The 10,866-nt window shown below is 31.1% G+C and overlaps 1 long non-coding RNA gene across 1 annotated transcript; it reads left to right on the plus strand.

Moving 5' to 3' along the window:
* The first annotated feature begins 830 nt into the window (after positions 1 to 830).
* On the plus strand, positions 831 to 6,604 carry LOC146994968 (uncharacterized). The gene is made up of 2 exons (XR_015043395.1): positions 831 to 2,140; positions 5,203 to 6,604. It is a non-coding gene; the product is annotated as an uncharacterized LOC146994968 (long non-coding RNA).
* Positions 6,605 to 10,866: the final 4,262 nt, after the last annotated feature.

Below are 10,866 nucleotides of genomic sequence, written 5' to 3' on the forward strand. Positions count from 1 at the left end.
TTCTCACGTTCGAATTTAAAAATACCATTTTAGTGGGAGATAAATATCAAGCTAAAAAACGGTAGATCGATAATCCTTGCTGAAAAGATTATATTACACTTTCAAAACTGAAATTCTTAATTGAAGAAAAATATTTTATTTAAGCTGCGACAGTTTGTTCATGCAAATTTACGTTCTTCCATTTCATATTACTTAAATATTTTGTTTATCAGCTTTTTGTCACGCTTAAACATAAAAATTGCGGGGATGTTTCCATAACCGGCACTTGGCGAAATTGCGGATTTGTTTACATCGGAAGTGAGCGTACGTGCGCCAGAATATGGTAACCCTGATAATTGTTGCAACCCACACAGGGAATTTTCCTGAAGGAGGAAAAGGGAAATTTTCTGTTTACTTTTCGAACATTACGGTAAGAGAAAATAAAGTTTGAAAGTCGCAAATCATTATTATTTCATATTTTCGCAAAACGTTTATGGGGTTTATTTTTCGAACATTACGGTAAAAGAAAATAAAGTTTTTTATATTTTCGCAACGAACATTACGGATTATTACGGTAAAAGAAAATAAAGTTTTTTATATTTTCGCAAAACGTTTATGGGGTTTGGGGAGTTAAAAAATGCAGCAAATTATTATTATTAACATAACAAAATGTTCCTTTTTTAGGTATTATATATGTTATAAATAATGCTATTGCCATGAAGACAAACTGGGCAAAGTTAAAATGATACCAACAACAACAGCATTTAATTTATTATAGCTTTTTTCTTACTTTTACTAGAATTCTAATGATAAAATGATTAGTGCATTTAAATACATAATTAATGAAAATATTAAAATAGATATGGAGATGCATTAAATATGATTTGGACTAATTTAATTATGTATTCTTACATATATAGCTATGCACATTTAATTTTTCTCAATAAAAATAATTAAGCTATCCTTATTATTTTTATATGTCTATACATTTTTTAACTCTGCACATAGCTACTTAGAAAGAAAGATATATGGGTAGGATATAAGAAGATAAAAATTATTAATCTTCCCTTCAAAGTCAAATGGATATAGCTGTAGTATATGATTTCAAAAAAAGTATATCATTAGAATATTAAGCTGAAAATATAAGTCTGAAAGAAAGAGATTTTTCTTAAATTCAAACTGTGCACAAAACATTTCAGATGCATTCAAACTCTGAACTGGAACATGTTAATTTACTGTTGTGGAACTAATATGAAAACAATATTGTTGACAGTATAGTAGTGTACCACCAAAGAATTTATGCTGGGAGAAGAAGCAAAGCTTCGATGACACCACAAAGCCAAATGATAACTGGCTTAATTTTTACTCTTTTTATGCATAAAATGTCATAGTTGTTAGTATCTCATTAAAATGTATTTTCTAATAATATAATGATTTGCAAATGATGGAAATTTACTTGTCATTAAAACATTTTGTTCTAAACATGCTTCAGCTTATCAAAGAAGTTAAAGCTATTCCAACCTATTCCCCATATTAAAGTTTTTTTGATTAAATCAGGTTCATGTCTAATGCATCAAAAATATAAATAAACTTTCTTTAGTATTTGTCAAACATCAATTCTCATGGCCTTAAATTGGATGCAAGATTTATTTCACAAAGTTATGTTTTCACTTATGGGGCAAAACTTTTAAATTTGTTATTTGAATCTGTTACATTAGTCTTTATTTTAAAGAATATATTGTATGTCATATGGCCATGAAGGCAACCTGGTTAAAGTAGAAATAAAATCAAACTTTCTAATTAATGTGATTTGAAGCCATTGTGTTATACTTCGAGGAATATGTTATATGGTAAATATGTGTGCTCATGTTTTTCCTGGAAAGGGCATAACATTTTTTTACAGAAATAAGTTACCAACCTAAATCTATTGTCATGGCAATTAAATTTTTCTGAAAGAGCAGGATTATTTATAAGCCAAGTGCTAAACCTTTGTATTGTTACCCTGATCATGAAATTTTAAATGGTGATTTAATTTCTTTTTTCAGGTTGAACTGCCCTTCAATGAAAGCTTTTGCTCGATGTGTGGCCTGTAATAGCAATAAATGGGACTGAAATGGATTTTGTGAACTGAAATCTGTTAGGCTTTCCAAAATCCAGAAAGGTAAAGTTTAACTTTTTATTTAAGCCTAATGTTCTTAAAATATATTAGAATATCCATAGGTGACATTTGATTATTGTTTAATAAAGACACCATAACAAAATAAGCTGATTGAATCACCAAATTTGTAACTTGTAACTTTTAAATATATCCAGACTGTCTGCTTTAATAAGGAAGTAACATACAGTGCATATATAGTAGTGTTTTGATTTTCATTTATCATTTTATTCTGTTTTAAGTATGAGTTCAGCAATGCTCCAACATAAGGTATTCCAATTTATATGAGCTTTAAGTCGTACAGCTCCTTATTTTATTTTGCATATTTATACTTGTTGTTTTGAAATTGTCAATAATTCATAAAATGCTGATGAACAAAACATTACTATGCCTATATATAAGAATTAGCTTTAATGAAATAAGAAGCATCAAAGTATATGCTAATTGCCATAAAACTCCATACCCTTCTTCAAAACAGTACTTCAGTTATAACTGTGTTAACAGACGATGCAGTTGTTCAACATTTTTATACACTGTGCTGTTACTTTCATACTTTGGTTCAGGAAAGTAAATGGGATTTGATATTCTATATTTCTTCTTTTTTCCCCACATTATAATTATGAATCGAGTTATCAGAAAAGAATAATTAATTTTATGAAACCATTAGCATCAGAATAACTCCATTTTTTGCACATGTACTTTTTGTTTCCAATGGTGGATGCTTGCCTATGCCGGCATTGGCCACTCCTAAAATCAGATATGGTGATCTATTATGGAGGCACCTAATAGGCAGGCCACCTTTGCCTCCTATGTAGGGACAGATAATTTACATCCATGCCTTGTTCGTTATTCGAACCCGGGTCCCTCAGTATTGTACTCAGGCTTCCCTAATCACTATACCATCCGGGCAGCTACGACTTTATTTTAATATGTATTGATATGTAATATGAAAAATACATTTTTATTAAGTATTTTTTTAAAACAAGTGCTTTTTAGTCATTGGTTCTATTTAACTAGAATTCACATGTATTGTTTTATATGCAAAATAAATACGACCCAGACTGATTGGAATCTGACTTCAGAGCTTTCGCTCGTCGCATCTGTCACATAGCTTCAGAGCTATAACTGTGTTATATTTAATTTTTAGTACTTAAATATTAATTTGTTAAAGTTAAAAAGTAATAAAGCTGAAGAATGTCGATGTGATATATTTCTTAACAATAATGTGCAGTAGTCCCTCTTTAAAAATGGTTTTGATTATCTGCAGACAATAAAAATTGAGAAAGTTATGAAAATTAGATAATTTTGTTGAATTCAAATTGGCCAAATGATAAAGATATACAGTCAAAAGTCGTTAATTCGGACACCCATAATCCGGAATGATCTATAATACGGACCTCAAAGCTACAAACTTTCTGCGCATGCGTTGCGTTCACGCATGCGCACAGGTGTTTAAGAGTGCGCGTAAGACCTTTACGGCTGCGAATATGTTTGTGCACATGCGCGTTTAATGCGTAACGGAGGTATAAGCTAAGCTAAAATTATCTGATTCAGTTAACGTTGCACATTGCGTTGCTCCTTAATCTTTGAATTGGATCCTGCTTATTATTTTTTGCAGACTTTTAGAACAATTTCATAAAAGTAAGCTTCAACTTTCGATTATGTCAAATAGAATTTCCGATATATATTTACTAATATGTAATTTATATCTACAAAGCGAAAGTATGTTCTGAAATTCGAAATCTGTTTATCAATTTCACGCCGCGGATTGGAAGTTGATCTGTCAGCACTATCCTTATCTTCAGGGCAGATGTTTTTATTTTATTTGGCTTATAATTCCTTACTAAGTATAGTATTTCATGTCTATGTACTCCGTCTTTGATATGATTTAAATCAAGTTCCTCGTCATTATAATTCGCTTTCGATAGTGAAGAAAGTGACCCAGAGGTTATTGAAAACGAAAACATTTCCATTGACAAATTAGTCGGTATTCTCAACACAGCAATTATAGGACTTGAACGGCGGAACTTTGTAACTAAACGAGAAATTATGTCTGTTTAATAGAATTAAAGAGAAAGTGTTATCACATGAAACGAAGCAACTTACATTGAAATAAATGTTTAATAAAGTAAACAAATAAATATTAAGCTTTTTCTTTTTGTAAATTTTAATACCCTTTAGATCATAATTGTTCTTTATTTCATAAATTATGGTTTCATATTTTTAATTTTGTAATTTCTGCATGCCATCTTACCAGATTTAAACTGATGATCTATAATCCGGAAAAATCGATAATCCGGAATCGCCGAAGTCCCGACGAGTCCGGATTAACGACTTTTCACTGTACTTGCATATAAATCACTTCTGCATATGATTGAAGCTTTACAATATGTGCTTGTTAACTTCAGTTGTCTATAGTATTATTATTATGACAGTTTAACATTTGATATTTGCAGCGCATTACCTCAGATTAGAACTATAGGATAAAATGTAGTTGAAAACTTTGGGAGGTTATAAATGAAATAAACGCAGAAGAAATTAACTCAAGCCATTACTATTGTGAATGAATCACAGAGCAGTTGGAAAATTTATTATAATTCAGAATTAATGTTTAGTACTGGCAAAGAGAAAGTGAATAGTTTTCACAATAGAAATATTAACTTAAATAAAAAGAACAAAACTATAAATTTTCCCTCATTAATTATTAATATTTTTATTATGTTTCATTATTAAACATGTTTATTTCTTGTGTATCCTGCCAAATAGACTGGCTGCATGGAAGTTTTCATAATTTTCTCTATGTGTGACATGAATTTATGCATCCAAAATGCTAACCTTTGTATGCAACACTCACTCATTTCTAATGCTTTAAAGTCCCAATACTCGTTTAATTTAGCATTTGCAGTATCAGCGTTGTTACACTATGAGTATTACTAATATTTTAATTCAGTGCTGCTTTCTAATTACTTTCACATTTATTTTATTCAATAAATAAATTAACTAAAATATAAAATTTATTGTGAATCGATTTTGTAATTATTTATGTTTATAATTTTTATCCCTTCCAGCTGATTAGGTGTGCAGAAGCAGCAGACTTGTAAATGTGAAGGAGCTATTTGCTTAGTTATGCAGTAGAATTCACCACCTTGCGGCAAGCTTCATTAAAGCTGTGAACAGCCAAGCTAACCATCTTCAGGGCAAGTAGCTGCATCAAACAAACCCAGTGACATTCCAAAGAGGAATGTCAGTCAAAATAAAAACTTAATACCTAAATCTCGGAAAATCAGACAATTAAGCCACAAATCTTGTGACCAATTTTTCAGTTGCTGTGCTTAGTGCGATAAAGTTATATGGCAATAAACTGAAAAGCTATGGCAGGTATTCTATTGTACCCTTTAATGAAATCAATTTAAAGCAAGCTTATCATATGATAAGCAAAATGATTGTATCATTGGATGGTAATGATTGCATTGCTGGGTATGCAGGCTATGGTTCTACAATGAGCCAAATGTAATATCTCAGTATGCTGTGACTATTAAAATTATAAATTATGTATTATTACTTCATATTGGTCATTATGTTCCAAAATAAATGCTCTTTTTATATAGAACTATATAAATGTAGAAAATCTGAGAAGTTAATTTTATATGGAAAGCCTTCGTGCAAAATTAATAGCATCTTGTTAATTTCATATATGTTTTGTGAAAGTAATTGCTGCTGAATCTAGAATTAATGCATTATCTGAGATTTGAGACAAAATTTGTCAAATTAGAAGATAGTGAAATAGATAAATAGGAAATGAAACATGAAATTTATATATTTAATATTGAAATAAATATCTCAGTAAAGTGGCTGTATGTAAAGTATAATGATGCAATTTTTATAATTTTTTACTAAAATGCTAAAATTATGTGCTATGAAAATTTTATTTTCATTAATATTTATAATTTTTTCCTCGCAAATTTTTATCCAAGGTGTATATGTTTCAGCTATTTTAGATTTTTCTGTTTTAATGTTAAAAATATCTTCTTTATCAGCATTACATTAAAATCCATCTCATAATCATTTGAAAATGAAGGAAATTTCATTCTTTTCAATAGTTTAAGAATATTTTCATAAAACATAATTATAGAAAAAATGAACTGATACATTTTTAGTTATATATATGTAAAGAAAATTTTTTAGAAGGATCCTTTTTTCCATACCAGAAACATTTCATGAGCTGTAATATGTAATATTAGTTGGCCTAATATGTAAAAGGAATGTTTAATCAAATTATTTTTATTATGCTTTTATAAATATCACTATAATTTTAAGAGTTATTTAATTTAAAAGTGAAAGAAAAAGCTACAGTTATTTCAAGACTCTTTAATAAAACAATTCTTTATTCTTGTATTCTCGTATGAAAATTTTCTGTATATTTAACATAAAATTGTATGCATGTAAATAAATTTTTTAATTTATTATTATCATTCTGTTAGCTTCAATTTTTACTCTCAATAAATTTGATACATATATTTAATATTCAGCTAAGTTTTATTAACCATGACTGATAAGCATTTTAAATTTCATCCTGTCAAAAAATTTAAAATTCCCTTTTTTTCTTGTAATTTTTTCATACACCTCTCATTTTCTGTTTAATTGTAAATATTGCATACTTATAATTTTATAAAGCATAACTTCCCTTCCCTGAAAAAGCACACAGATTCATTCTTAATTTAAAATTCAATTACAAGTCCAATGTGAAAATGAATTAGCCAATGGAACAAAATAACACATATGTCTTTAATAGAGGACAACATATCAATAATTCCCTTAGTTTCATTTATCCCATTAGCTTCTTTACCTATTAAAAAAATTCTGATCCCCCCCCCTCATGGGGGAATCAGAATTTCAGTGTAAAATCATAAATACCACTAATGCACACATTTACATATACACATTTGCTTCCCCTTAATGTAGTATAAGTAATGTTACTGTTCATTGAAAATGTTTATTTTTATTTTAACTTTGCCTGTATTATTCACTTTTCAAATAAGCACAAATTTCTATTCTGTTTTTTTGGTTATCAGTATTTATTTCAAGATTCACACATCTGCAATTTCCAGCTTCATTTATTAAAATATATTATGCATTTTACTCATTATTTACATTATTTATACATTATTACTGGTATTAATCTTATTATCTTTTATGGATTGTAAACTGACTCTGGATGAAGGAAATTTCCATTATTAAATATTTTCTATTAGCTTAAATAAAACATAAATACACACACGCAGAATGTTTGAAATAGGTTTTATGCTTAGTATATTGACTGATCTAAGGATGGAAAAGTTGTACAAATAGAACATGTAATTTTGTAAAATGATTACATTTGTCAAAGTAAGAAATAGGGCAAATATGCAAAATTCTATCTGCAGTGCAAGACTTAATTATCGATGCTCAGGATGGAAATCTCACTTGGTCACCCTATATCGGAATGATCACCATACAAAATGTCAACACAAATATAAAATTAACATTTATTTAATTAAAATTAAATATTTGAATTGATTTGAAAAGCAAGTCTTAAGATTAAGGGGAAAAATTACATTTAGAAAACAAATTTATATTTAAAAATGCTTATTAATCAGCTATTTTTGATGATTTAAAAAATATTGTTAACTTTTCTAAAAATAAAAAAGCTATAACTGTTTTTAGTGAATTTTGACTTACGAAAGTTTGTTTATAGTTTTGTCAAAAATTCATTAACATGTTTAGCTACCGTATGTTCAATGCAAAAAGACTGACAAGCCATTAAATCTTGGCACCTTGTTGATCGAAGATAGCTTTTAATCCACTTCAACTTCAAAAAGCTTCTCTAGCATGGAGCAACTGAAACATACACCGTCCCAAAGATATCTTTAGTGCCAATTATGAGTTAGGGATTGATTCTCCCAATACAGACCACATTTTTGCTTCATTTTTTTTAATATATACTTAAAAACTTAAGGTTCTTCGGAGGCCTCTCCTCTTAATCAGTGGCTTGGCTGTTCTGCTCCCCCTGGTACTCTTCTGCCTAGCCAGAATATGAAAAAGGTGCAATACCCTAGCCAAATTTTCCATTGCGGTAATAAAGGAGAAAATTCCTTGCATTCTCCCCCACTTCTAGGGCGACAAGGAAGGTAAGGATCAGTTGCTAAATCCTGATAGTGACATATTATAGGCTACCACATTTTACTTCAGGCGCCAATAGGCAGGGAAAATATACGTTGCCCTCGCCGAGTTTCGAACTCCTAACCTCATGATTTCTAGGCGGGCGGGCTTCCGATTATACCATTAAAGACCGCTTTAAAGAGGAAAAAATACCTATAACTCTTCCTATTAATAATGATTAGTTTTTCTCAGACTTCGTTTGGCTTATTAAATTACGGCAAAGCACTCGAGGGCTATCTGCATTAAGGGAGGGAGGCCTTCGTGGAGGACTTTTTAAGGGAAACTGGCTCGTATACACGTCACACATGGGGAAAACCACGAAAACACCCATGCAGCCAACCCGTTCGCGGGATTCGAACCTCGGACCGAACTACCAGTGTTCAGCGACGTTACCGCTCGGCCGCTGGTGGGCCCCTTGTTTTCCAGTTAATTAATTTAATGTGGCTTCATGTTTTATAGTTTTACTAGCTTTTACCCACGGCTTCGCTCGCGTTAATGTCCTTAAATAAGTTTCAACTTCGCGTGAATTTTAAAAATACACTCTGCGTAAAATTTCAGTAAATACTGCCCTTCTTCTATACCTATAGACCGCGGATATTTTGTATTTACGTGGAGTGTATCGCCATGAAATCTAGTAAAACTGCTACGTATATTTTCTTAATGACTGAAAAATTTTTGTGAAAGATGACCCGAAACCCGTAAATCCTGAAGGATTTCAAATAATAAAATTAAACAAGGAAAAATTTATAAATGTTACGCTTTCACGCCTTAATTACTTAACGGATCATCATGAAATTTTCAAGTAATATTTTTGATATATTAGCAGTGGCGTAGCTAGGGTGAGGCTATCTGTCTCTGGGCCCAGCATCCAAGGGGCGCCTTATTGATGCTACGAAATTTTTGAATGAAATGTTTTCCATTTTTGGCACATAGAATGGGGCGCAAATGCTTCAGTTGTCCCCAGGCGCTGGAAACTCTAGCTATGCCCCTGTATATTAGAAAAGGTTATAAATAAAATGTTTATTAAATATTTATTGTCTATAAAATGTTTGCGTGGCTTAAACCACGCAAACATTTTATAGACAAGCCAAGCACCTGTGCGCGCAGACAAACTTTTATATCGTTTAACATTTAATGTTTATACAACGGCAATCATTTTAACTATAAAACTTATTGTATAGTTTAAGTTTCAACTGATAAGTTACATTATATAGCATATAACCTTTTCTCATCTTTCTTGAAAATTTCATGGTGATCGGTTAAGTAATTAAAAAGTGAAAGGGTAATAAACAAACGCACAAACAAACTCGCATTCGCATTTATAATATTAGTTAGGATTATATAATATTAAAAACAATTTTTTTTCGTTATGACATAATTACGAATAACCTTGCTTTGTTAAGTTCCCCCACTTTAAAGATAACCTCTCATATGCATCGCAAAATACAATTCATCTTTCAGTTATATATACAGGCTGACTCATCTTTAATAAAAATCTAACGAAATAAACCGTATTTATATGGAGCAACAAGGCCAGAAATGGAAAAACAGATAAATCTGTATTTAGTACCAGTGCTCCTGGTAGGCACTTGGAGAGCTTTCTGATTCCAACCACAGAGTATATACCGTTTTACGAATTCAGAGTTTGCAGACATTCACTTCGTGTATCAAACAGCTGACGGCAATGGAGGAGCCACTGTAAGAATGTATGGGAAAAGGTGCCCAACCACATGTGTATCATAATATTAATGTTTGCACATTTGCATCAGAACCTGTTTCAATGAACATGGTCTCTTCAGGGTAAGAATATAGAATGTCAAATGGCAAAGATCAACCGAAACACCTGGTATATAGGAGGATGGGTCGCATGTTATGGAAGCTGTGTATATGCTTATACCAAAATTAAAATGCACAAACATATATGCAATTGTGGCTCCAACAGGAGTATCTAGAATCAATGGATATTATGCAGCTCACCTTGCCTTTCTTTAATTTTATCTGCAATGTGCCCAGTTATTGCGATGATAATCTGCGATGTATGGTATTTTTTTGCGGTGGTTCTTAGAGACACCTTCATAATAGCACCCAGATATAATGGTGAATACAACTTTATAAAGATCGATCGCTGTTCGAAAAAATAAAATTCTTTGTAAGGGTGCCTTGGCATAAAGGCATGTGAACCTTACAAAAAATCAATCTGTAATTTTGAAAAATGAAACCTCTGTAAGGATACGGACAATTTAAGGCAGGTCTCTTTATGCGAATGGGGTTTTCATTTGCATTGCAGATTAATTAATTAATGATGCAGTGGATGGAATTAATTTTCGGCACTTTTGTGAAAAACAAGATCTTTCTACGGAAACGCTCGTCACACATTTCTCAAAGGGTACATTTATACAAAGTCCAGTGAAGTGAATTTGCATAAAGGTGCCGAAGATTTATTTGATCCTTCGCTTAATTAATTAGTCAGAAGAGGCGTAGCTAGGGTTTTCGGCGCCCGGGGACAACCGAAGATTTTGCGCCCCTTTCTCTGT

Source organism: Stegodyphus dumicola, chromosome 10 (assembly GCF_044657685.1).
Source record: "Stegodyphus dumicola isolate Sdum_Otavi_A_Nest chromosome 10, ASM4465768v1".
NCBI classification, from domain to species: Eukaryota; Metazoa; Arthropoda; class Arachnida; order Araneae; family Eresidae; genus Stegodyphus; species Stegodyphus dumicola.